This window comes from Podarcis bocagei (genome assembly GCF_964188305.1).
Source record: "Podarcis bocagei genome assembly, chromosome: 14".
Taxonomy (NCBI): Eukaryota; Metazoa; Chordata; class Lepidosauria; order Squamata; family Lacertidae; genus Podarcis; species Podarcis bocagei.
In genome coordinates this window covers 42,604,047-42,620,867 of record NC_138139.1, presented here as the reverse complement: position 1 = coordinate 42,620,867, position 16,821 = coordinate 42,604,047, and the positions used below count along the sequence as shown (strand labels likewise).

Sequence of the window (16,821 nt, the reverse complement as noted above, 5' to 3'; positions counted from 1 at the left end):
GCTGGGGAGCCTCCCATCGGTTTCCCCCACCCCCCACCCCCACTCCCTTCCCTCACACACGGGACCCCCCCCCACCTTGAGCAACTGCCAAGGTCCTCAGCTCGCCCCCCTCTCTCTGTCTCTCTTCCCCCTTTGGACTGCCCTGAGTTAGAAGGGGCTTCGGGGTGGGGAGAGAGGGAAGATTTGGAGCCCTGGTGGGGGGATACGTGTTCACTTGGAGGGGTTGGGGTGGGTCATGAGGGGCCCCTGAAAGTCCCCATGAGGGAAGCAGGGACAGTGGAGGAAGGGGGTGAGAGAGTCTTCCATCCCCCCCTCATTCCAACTTTGGGGCGTGTAAATTTCCCTGACTTCCCACCTCTCCCAACACCCCCACCCAAATATAAGTGTCTCCTCCTCCTCCTCCCCTATCTCAGAAGGTGAGTTGGTTGCAGTCTCTAGTCAGATTTTGTGTCTGTGGAAGCTTCCCCTCCTTTTAGCTAGGTGTTAGGACCCGCTTGATCTGGGTGAATTTTTACTTGGTAAATTCAGAGGCTTGCTTCACACCCCAGGATGTGTGACTAGGAGGATGGGAGGGTGTCACTGCCACTTTGTGTCCCAGGGTGAATTTAGATTGGAGTGGTATTAAACCCGCCCTTATTCACAAAATTGTGTGGTTTTGTTTTGTTTTGTTTTTTGGTGGGAACTCCCCCTTCCCCTTTTTAGGCTACAAGGTAAGGATCCACCCATGGTCCAATCCTGGGCAAGTTTTCTCAAGGCAGGTTGCCCAAATTCAAAGGGGCTTACTCCCAAGTAAGTGTGTGGGACTGCACCTTTTTAATATGTGGCTTGAAGTGGTGGCAGGGTGGAAGCTGCTATTTTAACCATCCTGGTGTGCTCAGAGTGGGATGGTTAAACTGTGGTTAAACACATATGCGCACACCACTTTCTCATAAATGTTTGGAATGTGTGGTCATTGGTTTTGGGTTTTTCTTTTTGAAGGAGGCACTTCCCCCTTTCAGAAATTAAAGATCATTTAATATGCAGAGGCAGTTGACACTGATGTTTTTCGGTCATTCTTCCATCTACGCTTAAATCCATCCCAAACACGCTTTCGCTACCTCCCTATACTGTGAAATATTGTAATCTGTGTTAATCGTGAGCATGGAACGTGGGTGTGGTTTTTCTTGTTCCAAATGAATGTCCCCAAGTGAGAGGAGGAAAATGGGAAAGGGTCAGTCCCTTCCCCTCCACGCCCCCAAAGTCTGGCACACTGACACCTTCCCCACCACCAGTAGTGCAAGGTCACCAATCTCCTGTCTCCTCCTTCAGGAAGTCAATTTGTTGGACTGTGGTCATAATACATCATTTTGGAGGTGCTTCCACAATTGAGGGTCAGATAAAGATGACCTCTTGTTGATACCTCAGTGCTGAAGAGGCTGTTCCCTTATTTATTTCTTTAGTGTCATCTACATCATGTATGTAGATGACACTGCTTTACAAAATTGCTTTACAAAAAAAAACAGGTATGACAGGTCCCTGCCCTGAGGAGCTTGCATCCTGAAATAGACATGAGACAAACAGGAGAGGAAGTGAGGGGAAAATGAGTAGGAGATCCATTGTGTTCAGAAGACTTGCACACATCCTCAGGGGTGACCAAAGTCTTCCTGGGAAAGGGCTCAGTGCCCTGGTTGTGGGCTTCCCAAAACATTCCAGGTGATCACCACCAGGAATGAAATGCGGGACTAGATGGGCCTTTGGTCTGAACTAGCAGATCTTTTCTTCTGTTCTAAGATGCTGAGGATTACTTAATTTATGGGGTGGAGCACTCAGTGTTCTTGACTTCGCTGGTGCCCTAGTAGTATAGATTTCTCATTGCCACCTTCATACAGGGTGAGGTTTTGGGGTGACAGCTCTGTCTCTGTTGCCTTTTCCCTTTCAACAAGTCTTTTATTAAGTAAGAGACCTTTCCTAGTCTTCATCTGTACCAGATATGCTTTTAGATGTTTTATCGCCTTTGTTTGATGACTACTAGCCATGATGGCTTTGCTCTGCTTACTTGCAGTAATGCTTTTGAAACCACAGGAGGGAGAGCGCTCTTGGGTTTGGGTCCTGCTTGGGGGCTCCCCAATCTTTTTGTGGTACTTACTCTTTTTTTGTGGCTCAGGTACAGGATCCAGGTCTCGGGGAGGAGCTTGCAGTGGTTGTCAAAGAGATAGTTGGGTGTCTTTTTCTCTGAAGAATTAAGGGATAACAACGAAAGTGCTTTGTAGCTAGTGAAACGAGAAGTGGGATTTCCCTAACTGTAGAAAATGTGTTCCCTTTTTTTTAACTGGCTGTGTAGGAAACGTGCAAACAAAACGCCACATTCCAGTGTGGTTTGCTTTTCCAGTCATTATTCATTTTCTCTTCCTATCTGAAGGGTGTGGAGGTAGATTTTTTTTAAAAAAGCATAACACCCTGCCCCCAAGGGGGTTTAGTGTTTACGCGAGCAGTGAGTTCAGAGGTGTGTTTTTAAATAAAGTGACAATATTCATTTTTTAAAAAAGTTAATACTAATAACCTAAAATACTTCGTTTTGCACAATTTGTATTTCTTTGTTTCTGAAATACTGGCCTTTGAGCTAAAAGTTGTGGCCAAGTAGGTTCATAAAATACATATCTCTTATAATTTAGATTTAAATGCAGCCACTAGATTTCTTTCTTTCTTTCTTTCTTTCTTTCTTTCTTTCTTTCTTTCTTTCTTAAACAGCAAATCCTCTTAAGGTGTGCATTTCTGAGGGTGTCTTTTTTAATGAAAGAGAACTGCCAGTATAATGAAGTGCTGCTCTTAAAAAATATTTTGGATTATCCATTTAAATCAGAGATGTTCTTCCAGCCATGGTTGGGCAGTCCCACCCATCAGCTCCTGCCAGCATGACCAACAGTCAAGGATGATGGGAGTTGTAGTCCAACAACAGCTGGAGGGCCACAGGTTTACCCCTCCACACACACATTTAAATATGCACGCAGTGGTAACAGGATGCCAAGGCCATAGTGTTAAGTTAACCAATTTGTGGCAGTGTAATAGAAATGTGTTTGTTAATGACAAATGACTAACAATTGTTGCAAGCAGTGGTTAAGCAAACATTAACTGGAAGTTGTTTCCTTTTACGGCTACCATTGAGAAGAATGTTTGCACACTTCAGGCAATCTGGCCAAAACAATTGATGCTCTGTCTCTTCCAGAATGGCTTTGGACTCCAGTGGGATGCCTATCCCTTAAATTCTTTGAATAGACTTTCGAACCACAAATTTCCTCTAAAGCTCCTGGAAGCTCTGCTTTTTTCATTTGCCTTTCTGTGCTACTCAGAGCAGAGGTGGGGAGACTGTGGCCTTACCAAATGCTATTTTTATTAGTATTACTGTGCTTATATCCCACCTTTCCTCAAACAGCTGAAGTTGGTGCACATGGTTCCCACCTTCCCTGTTTTTTCCTCACAGCAACCCTGTTAGGTATTAGATATTTGTTGTCTAGCCGACAGCCAACTAGGTAGCTTCATGGCACTGAACTCCTAAAGAAGAACTTCATCTTCCTTAAGACTCACAGATCACTTTTTGCACAGCACAGACTCTCAGTTGGCCTTTCTAATAGAGGTGTATTCTATCCAGTTTCATTAATATTGGAATTTGGATTTTTTTTTAGTGGGTCAGCATGGCTACCTTTGCTCTTCCAGTAGGCATCTAATTCCAGTCCTTCTTCCCATCCCCAACTGAGCAACTTCAGTGATGGAGGGCTTAGCAATTTGTTTCAAACATTCAAGAAAGGGTGGTAGCTTTGGAAATGTATCTCAAGCCCAAGGGCTAGAGCAAGTTGCATATATTAGCTGCATGTAATTACCATAATTTGTAGGTCATTTCCACAAATGTGCTGGGTGCCAACTAGCGAGAGACAGATACGTTTCACTCCTGCAATAATTCTGGTTTGAATGGTTAACATCAAATATGCAAAACCCTAGCCCCTCATGCCACCCGGCCAGTGAATCTGAATAAGCTCTGGAGACCATGAGATTTCCAATGCTCCAAGCTAACGCTTCTCCCTGCCCCACTTTAAGCTTTAGCATGAAGACCAAAGCATGGCCCAACAAACATCACATTTTAGCACTGTTATGTGTGATGGGGTGGATTTAGGCGTTCTCTGTAGCATCAGATGTACAGGCTGCCTTTATTTTATCTTTACAAATGTTGATATTTTGAGCCTTCAATAGTAGTAAGAATTTTGATTGTAATATAGTTGTCACATAGGCAGCATTCAAAAGTTGCCAAATGCGTTTTGCACCTGGCTATTGGCCACTTGCGACCAAGTGAAGATGCCCGGGCGTCAGAATGGCACCTGACATCTCCACCATCTGGAGCTGCATGTCTGGGGATCCTTGGATCTTGACAGTTTTCACACACCAGCAACACATCTTGTAGAATTGTACCTGATCTATTTTATCTGCACAATCAGAATGAATTTCAGGAGCCAGAAGGTCATATTGAAAAGCATGACTTACAAACCATCAAGCCCCAAAATGGCAACTAGGCATTCCGTTTTGGATGCTTCACTGCTGATATGCATTAAAAACTGGCAAGAGTTTTAACAGTCTGGATGGAAGGGTAATAATCAACAAGGAAGGTGGGTGGGTGCGTACCATCAATGTTGGGTGGATAAGATTAGGATCTTAACCATTGGACAGGACATCTTTTCCAGATTTTTACCTGTAACTGAAAACCTATACTATCTCTCCTTTTCAAAAAATAAAAGTAACTATTTTGAAATCGTAGGTTCTGGACTTCGTGAATGCCCAGCCGTGTTTTGAAGACTTGTGACCACTGCTGTTGGGCTCATGGTCTATACACTCACTGCAAGAGAAGAGGCACCCTTGGAATACCCTGCCAGGAAGAACAGGGTATGTATCTGCTTCTGTAAAGATCTGCGCTGCTCAGCCTTAGGAGGTAGTGGGGAGGAGAGGGGGAAATGCTCCCTTAGCTGTGTTGTGATTGCAAGTCAGGAAGCTTCGGAGAATGAATGAAAAGTTGTCCTTCCTATCAAGCAGTGTTAATGCTGGATGCTGGTAGATTAACAGTCTGGTTGTGTTAGCTTCGTTCCAATGGAAACTCTTAAACCTCTCTGTTATACTATTAGTTGCACTGGATTCCCACCCACTCCCCAGAACACCTTTGTTTATTTGTAGAAAAGTTTTAAGATTTTCACAGTAGAAGAATTCCCTCTCCCTAGTTGCACACTTGGTGATAACAGGACATATAGTATTGCGCCTCAATTTCCCACATCTCTCACCTCCTCATCTCCACCAATCTCCACCTCAAATGTCATGGTAGTTTCCTAAATGTGTACAGTAAAGGTAAAGGTAAAGGTACCCCTGCCCGTACAGGCCAGTCTTGCCAGACTCTAGGGTTGTGCGCTCATCTCACTCTATAGGCCGGGAGCCAGCGCTGTCCGCAGACACTTCCGGGTCACGTGACAAGCTGCATCTGGCGAGCCAGTGCAGCACACGGAACGCCGTTTACCTTCCCGCTGGTAAGCGGTCCCTATTTATCTACTTGCACTTAAGGTTGCTTTCGAACTGCTAGGTTGGCAGGCGCTGGGACCGAACGACGGGAGCGCACCCCGCCGCGGGGATTCGAACCGCCAACCATGCGATCGGCAAGTCCTAGGCGCTGAGGTTTTACCCACAGTGCCACCTGCGTCCCTGTGTACAGTACTGCGTCTTTAAAGTCACATATTAAGCAATTTGTGGTTGTAGTAGACACATATACGGACTTTCGCATTCTGCAAGCATATGCAGGAACTGAAGAAAGGTTCAAAAGAAGTAAAGGTGGGACGGCAGAGAGAAGAATAAAGGAAATCCAATTTGTTGTAGTTGAGAATATCCACATTAAATAATGCTGCAAATCACTGGTGTTTGATTTATTGTGTGGATGAAATACCACACAATGAAGACAACTTGCATTTTATTTATAGCCTTTTTACCCTGCTCTTTAGTCAAGAAGGCTCTTATTACAAGGGACAGTAATAAGACGGTCTCTCCCCTCTGGCTTGTTATCTAAAAGACATGGCACATAAGGAAAAAGGGGTAGGAAGGGCAGAGGAAAAGGGCAAGCTCAAGCATCAGGTCTTAAAGGTGCAGCTCTTGCCATTACCAGCTGAAATAGAAACAGTTCGGGATTCCTCATGGAATGGTTGCTGCTAAGTGACAATCAAGGGGTGGTCAAAGGCATCTGGGATCTCGGCAGTAGCATGATGTTGACTGCTATGAAGTAGCTTTTTAGGCAGAACTAGCTAGAGTTCTGTGAAGTGGGTCTCTCTTGGGGGCTGCAGGACCCATGGCAGTGGAATGTGAGATATAAAGTGCTGTCGTCTTGAGGGCCTTGAGTTCAAGGCACAAGGTGTTTTATTTTTCAACGGTGAGCATGTGGGTGGCCAAGAACAATGCTTGGCAGTTATGCGGCACTTTGTGCGTTCAGAGTTATGTGCATTCGCTTCTGCGGGAAGCTAAAGCAGGCGTGCAGAGTTAATCCTGATAAAACAAATGGGACTGGGGAGAAGCTGAGGCTTGCTTAAGGCAGCTGAGTGGGGCCCTGGTCAACCATACGCCTCCTCAGGTGGCCTTGGGCCAGTCCCCATCTCTCAGCCTAGCCTATCTCCCAGGGTTGTTGTGAGGATAAAATGGGGGAGTAGAGAACCATATGCATTACCTTGGGTTCTTTGAAGGAAAGGTGAGATAGAAACATAATAAATGCCGTATTGGCCTGAATATAAGCTGCACCTTTAAAATTGAAGGGGGGGGGGGAGAGAAAAAGACAATACCCGAATATAAGCCACTCCCTTAAAATTCCGCAGGCATTCACACTCATTCCATTTTACCATATGTCTGTTTCAGGAGAGATATTGGAAAAGCCTATTTTTGTCAGTTCGCAAATTTAAGCCGCACTCTCATTTTTCACGGTCGGAATTTGGGGGAAAAGTGAGGCTTATATTCAGGCAAATACGGTAGTTTTTAAAGTGGGGGAACTCTCTGTCTCGTACGTGGCTGACTAGATCTCAAGGATTGTATCCAACTATGCTATTGTCAGAGTAAACTCAGTGAAATTAATGGACCTAGGTTGGTATTGCCCATTATTTTCAATGGGTCTACTCTGAGTAAGGCTTGCATTGGATACAGCCCCATGTCTGGACCATTACAAAATGCATGTGAGGGCCAAACTAAACATTCCATTAAGGATGTGTTTACAGTTGCGCCCTTAGAAGTGTGGCAAGTGCTTTCTTAGAATCATAGAGTTGGAAGGGACCCTGAGGATTATCTAGTCCAACCCACTGCAATGCGGAAACAGGCAGCCATCCCATACGGGGATCGAACCTGCAACCTTGGCGCTATCAACACCATGCTCTAACCTCAGGAAACAAACAAGTGGTGGTGAAATCCAGATGAGATCTACAAGGTAGGGGATTAGCTCTTGATCACCAGAAAATGTTATCTGTTGAAGCTGCTAGTTGCACACATTGGTGCTGTCTGCTGAAACTAGCACTTTGCCGGGGGGGGGGGGGCGGAATGGGGGAATAACAGTGGGAAAGTGGTATGTGGGGAATGGGTTAAGCCACTCCCTCTTCATTGCACTTCCTAGTTGCTGCTTAAAAAAACAAACAAACCAAAAGAAAGCACTGGCCATACATCTAAGCATGCAGTTGTAAGCACACTATTACCAGGATGTATAGCTTGGCTCAGAGTTTTTGGGAAATGCAGATTTGCATCTGGGTTGCTGGTTCCCCCTCGCACACACACCCCTTTTCAAGAACACACACATTTCCCAGATAGCAATGTGGGTTTTCTGGAAAACTTTGCCTTGGCAAATTTCCCAGAAAACTCTGGAAAATGTCCCAATGCCCTGTATCTTTAAAAGAAAAAGTTATTCCAATAGTCAAAGAGTTGAAACGAAATATTTGATTGAGGGCAAGGCAGTGGTGGTGGTGTTGAAAATCGACAAAGTGTACACTTTTCAAGCCGTTCCTGGTTTTATTGAAAGCATTTCTATTTGAATATCTGCAAATAGCGTAAGACGGGACTCTTCCCTTAAAAATGTTAAGAGAGAGGAAAAAAGAAGGGACTGAAAACTTTCCCCTGGCTGCTTTTGGCACCCCCTGAGAGCTGTGTGGGAAGGGCCATAGCTCAGTAACAGAGCATCTGCGTGGCATGTAGAAGGCTCCTCTACATGCATCTTGGCATCTCCGGGTAGAGCTGAGAAAGACTTGCATGAAACCCTGGAGAGCCACTATCATAAAGTGTAGACAATACTGAGCGAGATGGGTCACTTTTTCTGACTCAGAACAACACAGCCGAATCATTTGGGGGAATAACCATAGCTCAGAAGGCAGAGCAGCTGCTTTGAAGGTTCAGTCCCTGGCATCTCCAGGTGGAGCTGGGGAAAGACAACTGCCCAACGTTCTGGAGAACTGCTGCCAGTTAGTGTAGGAGGCTGTGCTGAGCTAATGAATGGTCTGGATCAGGATAAGGAAACTCTGTGTTCCTGTTGCTTTCCCTGCCAATTACACCTGTTGAAATTCCCTAGTCTGCATCCTTAGAATCACAGAAGAGTAGAGTTGGAAGCGACCGTGAGGGTCATCTAGTCCAACCCTCTGCAGTGTAGGAATCTGTTGCCCAGTGTGGGCATCAAACCTTGAGATTTAGAGTCTCATGCACTACTGACTGAGCTATTTCCAGTCAATGGTTAAAGGTGCAGTGGCCCTGGCCTCATTTTTACCCCCACTGGCCAGCCTAGTACTTGGTCTCTCTCCAAAAGCCTCTGGCAAGAGAGATTTGTCCATTTGCAAGCTGCCTCCTGGAGGGTGAGAAGGGGGGTATCCAAAAGAGGGAATGAACAAACTTTTGGTACTGGCTCCTGAAGGAATGTGGTCCTTGGCAGAAGAAAGGTTGTTCACTCCAACACTTTTAATAATTCGCGTTATTTTTCCCCCCAAAGATGGGCAGTATCAGCCTCAATTTTTAAAGCAAAAGTACATAAGTTGGAGCCAGATATGATAAAACTTTTCCAGATTTCAGTATCTAATATAATCGGTAGCTGGTTCCTCAGAAGTGCCAAGCGCAGGCAATCTTAGCCAGATTTTTCTGCATCTTCAGAGTCATAAAGGGACCTCACAGGTCACCTTGCCTACCCCCTGCTGCTCAAGAAATCTGCTGATGCCGTGTCCCTCTGATAGTCGGCCAGCCAGCATCTGCTTGGAAACCTCTTAGTAGAGTCCACGGTCTTCCAAGACGGCCTGTTCCAGTGTTGAACAGCTTGTACTTTCACTATGTCCTTCCTTATATTGGGTGCAGAGGTATTGGTACAATCACTCTTGAGGAGGGCTTGGGAGCTGCTTACATCAAGCCTGGGAGTTTCCTTACTTACAACACCCAGGAGGGGAGGCCTTGGAGACAACCAGGTCTCACATCTGCACCTCCAGTTATCCAGATGAGGAACTTGAAGAAGCCGCCTTATATGGAATCAGGTAAGTATGGCAAATGCACCCACCATACATTTAAAGCACACCGAACACACATTTAAAACACATGACTTCCCCCAAAGAATCCTGGGAAGTGTTGTTTCCGGCTCACAGAGCTACAGTTCACAGCACCCTTAACAAAGCAGAGTTCCCAGGATCCTTTGGGGGAAATCACATGCTTTAAATGTGCCTTGGATGACCTATAAGTGTATGGTAGTGGATCTGCCCTTAGTCCATCTAGCTCAGCAGCGTCTGCTACTAAACCAACTGGCAGCGGCTCTCAATGATTTCAGACAGCAATCTCTTCCTGGAGACAAAAGGACGAACCTGGGACCTTCTGAATGTAAAGCACATGCTGTGAACACTGAGCTATGCTCCTTCCTTTGCTCCCCCCTCCAAAAAACCCCTATACCCCTCCACAAACAACTAGGAGAGCTGCTAATATATTCTCATTCCCCCCTCCCTTTGGATTGTTTGTTTTAATTTTAATTTTATTCCGTTTATATCTCGCTTTTCCTGCAAGGAACTTAAGGTGGCATTCATGGTTCTCCCCCTCCCCATTTTATCTTCACGACAGCCCTGTGAGGTGGTTTAAGCTGAGAGATGGTGATTAGTCTCCATGATCACCCAGTGAGCTTCTTTGCGGAGTGGGGTTTTGAACCCTGGTCTCCCAGGTCCTCTTTAACCTCTGCGCCTTGTTGAAAACAGCACAGCTTTGCTCTTGAATCTCTCCCCTGCTACTTATGAGTGTTTCCACTGCAATGCAGCGCTGTTGTGTCCATTCGTTATGTTATTAATTAATTTTATGAAACAGTTCATTTTTAGAAATGGTGTAACTGTCCGTAGAAAATTGTTTTGGAAGGTTTTTTATATTTTTTTCCATTGCAATAAACTTTCTGCAGAAAACATTCCATTCTGCACTGGTGTTGATAGTAAACGGTGGCCAAGAGCAGGAATTGCTCATCCCTGATATAGCAGACCTCTCCAAGTCAGTAAACAAAAGTGTTTTGAACCTTTTCCCTGCTGTAACCAAGGGCAAGTGTCTCTGTGGATTTGGTGTGTTGAGTGTGCCTGTGAAGACTTCCCTTCCGATGTGCTGATCTAATGCGTCCAATCCCAACAGCGTCTTTGCTCAGTGGATTCTTGGTAGCGCATGTCATGGTGTGCTCAGGGGTGAACGTTGGGGGCCTGTTGGTTTTCTTGTTCTTCCTTGCTGCTTCAGGGAGCTGCAACCCTCCCTGAACTCAAAGCCTTCTGGAGCCTGCTCTGCTAAGAGGCCGCTTTGGATATCAAGATGGAGATTTGGCATCCCAGCGTATTCAGCTGTTGATGTTTTGCAATATTTATTAAAGGTGGTTCTGAAGAAATAAGAAATAACACTTGTCAACACGCACATTTCTTAGGGAGCACTACAGTTTTTGCCAAAACGCGGCTTTTCTCTCCATTTAAACTTTTGCTTTATTGTATAGTTAATCAATATTTTGATTACACAGCAGCAGGGCCCAGTGGCAATCAATATGCCGATCATTTGTTAAAAGTCAGCATCTGGTAGCAATCTCCCAGTGAACATGTGTTTTTAATAAGTAGAAGAAGAGCTTTTAAATGTCTGTTTCATTTTGCAAACTGTTGCCCTTTCTCAGCTGCAAGCAGCAACATCAAATCAATCTACCATGTTTCTTACCGTTTTGCTCAGCAAAGCTGCTGAGGTTGAATGTATTAGATCTGAAGGATGCATTAAATCGGCACATCTTGAAGGGAAGTGGCACTTAGCTGTCAGTCCCTTCTCCCCGTGTGCCGTCCCAACCGCTACCACTATTCTGTGCTATCCACAGGTTGAAAGTCTGCTTAAGCGATCAAAGCAAACTTAATCCTGGATACATCAAGTCTTGTTGGACTGCACTTCCCATCAGCCCCAGCTGGCATGACTAAGGATGATGGGAACTGGAGTCCAACAACATCTAGAGGGCACCACATGGGCTACCACTACACTTGGGGTAAGGAGGATGTGAGAAGCAGAATCTCAACCTCACGTTATGTTGTTTCCTATTGATAACAGTCCCTGGGAGGACCCCCCTGTAGCAGCAGTAGCCTAAGCTTAAAGCATTCACGTTTAGAAAGGCTGTCCTTGATCTGTTGATTTGGGTGAGAAAGCAGATCTGGGATACAGATTTGCAGTTGCACATACAAGGTCTGGCAGTCTGTGACTTGTGGGATGCAGGAAGGAATAGGCTCTATTCCTAGCTCCACTCTACATCTGGCTCCACCTCCATAGCCACTATTTTGCCCTTGTCTCTGCTTGGTGGATGTTGGTGTTCTAGTAAAACACACACACCCCCCCGCAAACCCAGATCCTACAAGCCTGGAGTCTGCCTACCTTGCCTTATGGCCCTGAAAATGGGTAGTGCATGCAGGAGTACAGATCCCTGGTGTTTTGTCCCAGGCCACTTTAAGGGCTTTGGTTAAGAAAGCTGGGTTTAGATCTAAGAAAACGATGGCAATGTTGGCTTCCAAATCATAACGCCTTGGTCTGGAGCAGGTGTGGGGAAACTTTTGGCCCTCCAGGTGTTGCTGAACCACAGCTGCCATCATCTCTGGCCCCTTGGACATGCTTGCTAGGACAAATGGGAGTTGTAGATCAGCTCCATCTGGATGTCCGAAAGTGTACCACACCTGCTCTAAAGATACTATCTACATCTTTCTATGGAAGCTAATGTTGGTATGCAGTGGTGACAAAGAATATCAATATCAATTGCAACTACAGCTGCCTCCCTTGCTAGTTGTGGAATCTCTTTTAAAGAGCTATTTCAGGCTTGCACGAAGCATTTAAGAGTGCAACATGGTCCTTACTGGGACTTTGAGGCCCAACTGAACACTTGGAACAGCTGCTCATGCAGGTTTGTCAAATGATTTAGACCGGTTGATGACTACTACCGGTGCCCAGTTCCTTCCTCCTGAGTTGTTCTCTTTTCCTTCCTCTGTACAGAAATTGTCCTCACCTACCCAGTGTCCTCAAAATAAAAGTGAGCTTTAACAGCGACGGTTTCATCAGACTTGCATATTTATATGTAAACAGTGGCATGCAAATTAGCTTTGTTAGCAACCTTTCCTGAACAGGCTGGAATGTGTTGCTCTTCTAACTCTCCAGCCAGGAACTGCTGTTTCCTTTATAGAAGCCGCTTGGCCTGAAGACGAAAAAGAATGTTTGGCTTTGTAGAGGCGGCGTCTGCGCCCTCCTTGTTGCTGCAAACACAACATGCTTCTCCAGGGACACCATGGTGTGTGTAGCACAGTCACAACCTATTTAAATTTGTCTCCTTACTACCCCCCCCCCTGCAGCTGATTTTGGACCAGGGCTATTGTCAGTAGTGGGTCACTTAACATCCAAGTGTTAAAGATGCCAGCGGATGGGGGGTTACTGGTTCTTTGAAGTACAGTGGTGCCCCGCAAGACGAATGCCTCGCAAGATGGAAAACCCGCTAGACGAAAGGGTTTTCTGTTTTTGAGCTGCTTCGCAAGACGATTTTCCCTATGGGCTTGCTTTGCAAGACGAAAACGTCTTGCAAGTGTTCCGACTTTTTTCCGCTCCCCCCCCTTTTTCTAAGCCGCTAATAGCCTTTTAGCTGCTAATCCGCTAATCCTTTAATAGCCGCTAAGCCTTTAATAGCCGCTAAACCACTAATAGCGCTAAGCCGCTAATAGGGTTGCTTCGCAAGACGAAAAAACCGCTAGACGAAGAGACTCACGGAACGGATTAATTTCATCTTGCGAGGCACCACTGTACATCCACGGCGTCTTTTATCACAGTTGTAGAACTGCTGACAGCTCTTCAGTTTGCAAGATAGATTTTGCCATTGAGACTGTATATAGTGCAAAGGTATGGTAGGTTTTTTTTGGGGGGGGAGGGTAAAACCACTAGACAGCATTTGGCCCTTAGATCATTAGATCAGTGTTTCCCAAACTTGGGTTTCCAGCTGTTTTGGGGCTACAATTCCCACCATCCTTGACCACTGGTCTTGCTACCTAGGGATGATGGGAGTTGTATTCCAAAAACAGCTGGAGACCCAAGTTTGGGAAACACTGTACAATTTCATAGGTGGGGAACTATAGCCTTAGGGTAAATTCACCCTTCCAAGTTTCTCTGTCTGGCCCTTGGGACTCTCCCCAGCACACCCCTTCTCTGCAAGACATGTCATATTCACTGGCCCTCCTTGAGTGTTTTTGCCTTGCTGGAAATGTGTCATTGAATATTGATAATGTCTGTTGCTTGCCTACATGGAGGGCAGATAGGGGTGTGTGAATGTGTGTATGAAGGCAAAATTTACATTGCTTGCTCTGTCCAGCTTTGCCTCTGGCCTTGTCCATCACTGGCATATGGCCCCTGGAAAAGGTTGCCCAGAGTAGAATGTAGCCATTGAGCTGGAGAAGGTTCCCCACCCCCGAACATACACCCTCCATTTTGGATTGCAAGGCTCATCCCTCACTCAAGCATGTGTCAGCTCTGCTTTTTAATGAATTAAAAGCCCCCGGCTTAGCATTTGGTTGCCGTGGTGTGCAGTCAGGGAGTTAGGTCAGCAGCAAACCTGCCACCACTGGTATACAGCCCCTGAAAGGTTGCCCAGGAGGAAATGCGGTCCTTGGACTAATACAAGATTCTCCACCTAGGAGAGCAGCATTGGAAGTCCCACCTTTGCTACGACCCAGCCAGATTTTGGTCAGAGTTGGTTCTTCACTTGTGAAATAATAACACACAGGGTAGATGAATGAAGCAGACAGACCACAAAGGGCTCTGCAGATTGCAAGTGGCATGTGGGAATTATTTAGCAGTAACAAAAGCATTTGGATTCTCATTGCATTAAGGTACAGTAGAATTGAATGCATGTTTTGGCAGGTGCTGTTGAGGAAAGCCTCTGTGTCTCGCCTGCATCCAAGCTAGAAAACCCCTCTCATCATGCGAATTCCTTAAGCTCTACTGACAGGCGCTTAGAAACAGAGGTGGTTTTGCAGCCATCTCCTCTGTTGCTTTATACCAGGGATGGGAAACGTTTATTTTGTTGAGGGTTGCATTCTTGGGGTGGTGGTATTTTGTCTATGTGTTGGCAGTGAGGCCGGAATCTAAAGTGAGTGGGGCCACCCATTCCTTTCTCTCTGCCTGTGCTGCTGCCCTGTGGACAGCATGGGAAGGGACAGATCACTCTTTCCACAGATGTGAACTGATAATTTGCATGCAGCTTTCACTCTGCCTCCTTCTATTACTCCATCTGTTTCAGGTTCCCTCTCCCATTCCCCACCCTCCAAACTCCTTTCCTCCCTCGGACTCCTTCCACCCACCTGAAATTAGGCCAAAGGCTGCACCCTTCCCACGCTCTGCTTTACCCCAAAGGTTTCTGGATCGAAAAGAGTTCTATCAGTTAGGGCTGGGCGATATCTGGTTTTCAACATTGCGATGTATCGCCAGCTAAACATTACAGTATACTGATATATCACGATGCTTGAAATAAGGATGGAACTATAGAGGCAAACAGTAGGGCTGGGTGTTATCTGGTTTTCAACATTGTGATATATCACCAGCTAGACATTGCGATATCCAGTGGTACCTCAGTTTCCGAACGTAATCTGCTCTGGAAGACCATTCGACTTCGAAAACATTTGAAAACCAAGGCGCAAAGGGCGGTCTGCAAATTCAGTAGAGAAAATGGGGGGGGGCGGGACTCAGCGGAAGCCGTTCAATTTCTGAGGTGCGTTTGAAAACAGAGGCATTTACTTCTGGGTTTTCGGCATTCGAAAACCAAGGTACCACTGTACCGATATATCATAGTGTTTGAAATAAGGATGGAGCAATGTAGAGGCATTGACTGGCTTCACAATTCTTCCCATGTTGTGATTTTTGCATAACACACATCATGTTTCGCGATATATTTCCAGGTCAAAAATTATGAAGCTGATATCAGGATATGGACTTCAAAACCTCTGGGGAAAGACGTACCTCTTAAAAGCATTTAAAGCTGATTTATGTATATGGTGGATCTGAAATGACACTATTTTTTCCTGGAAAGGCTTGTCCAGTGAGGTGAAGGTAATGGCCCTACTAAGAATCTTGTGCATTCTTAATGGTGCAGATTGAGAATATGTCTTACTGAGATCTAGAGATTAGATTTCTAGAAATTAGAAGCTCTTCCCCTTGTTTCTTCTGGTGTTTCTATCTGCTGGTCCAGCCGATGTCTCTCCTCCCCCTCCTATGCTGCTTTGCTGAAGTCTTCGGTGAGAACCTGAACGCTAAAATTGGCTCACCGCTCTGTCAATCCACTTAAGCAAAACCTATGGGATGTGCATCATTTATTCTGATCCTGGGATTTAGATTTCCACATTGCAGGTTGTGGGCCAGCCTTGACACAATGGAAGCCCCGGGGAAACCCAGTACTTCATAGGTGGGAGAAATCAGTGCAGACACACTCAATCTGAGAAGGACCTTCATATCGCTGCACATGAAAGGGAATTATTTAGAGCTTGAAATATTGTGATATAAAGAAAGATATATCCTGTAGCTGGTGCATGAGAGAAATAGAATAATTACTGTTCCATGCTCCAGATCTACATTTCAAAAGAAATGTTTGAATTGCTGATACAAAAGCATGTGTTTGGGGATGTGTGTGTGTCTCACATAGTTCATCTTCTCCTCTTCACTCCCACAACCAGTCTCAGGTTCTGGAGTTGTTACCTTATTTAAAAGGCTGGCTTACCTTGTTTTGGTGCTTTGTTTATGATGCTTGGTGTTCATAGGACTGACAGACGAACTAGCAGAATATTAGACTAGAGCAGGGTTTCCCAAATTGGGTTTTTGGACTACAGTTTCCCATCATCCCTGACCACTGGTCCTGCTAGCTAGGGATGACATTTGCCTGGAGAGGAACCTGACTTTCAGTTGAGCTGTTGGGAGATCCTCTTTTCATGACAGTTCCTTAAGATGTTTGATTCCGGTGGAGTCCTTGAAAAGATGTTAGAAGAATGAACTCCCATCAAGCTCTTGCAATCATATGAATGATGTTGCAATTTGGGGATGTGCCAGCATGGGACGCACATGACACATTGCTGGCTGATAGCAAAAGCAGGAACGGAGTAGGACAGAATTGGTTTTGTGAGCCTAGCTGCTGCTGCTACTTCGCTTCCCAGTAGTGACTGCCTGCTGTGTTTTGAACATGAAGATTCATTTCACCGGTCTGCAGAAGGTTTATGAAAGATTCCTACAGTGGTTGCATCTAGATCTGCAGAGCAGCTCTTAAAATAATAATTTTTAAAACCCACTCTTGGT

General features: G+C 45.5%; 1 protein-coding gene across 2 annotated transcripts in view; it reads left to right on the top strand.

The window, feature by feature from the left end:
* DCUN1D3 (defective in cullin neddylation 1 domain containing 3) overlaps positions 1–16,821 on the top strand; it is a 36,984-nt gene that overhangs the window by 162 nt on the left and 20,001 nt on the right. Inside the window, exons 1-2 of one of the 2 annotated variants that reach the window (XM_081169720.1) lie at positions 128–416; positions 4,781–4,905. The gene's annotated coding sequence lies outside the window, so the exon portion shown is untranslated. Of the gene's footprint in view, positions 1–127; positions 417–4,780; positions 4,906–16,821 lie in introns of those variants that run through there. The other variant, XM_081169719.1, reaches the window with a different exon arrangement.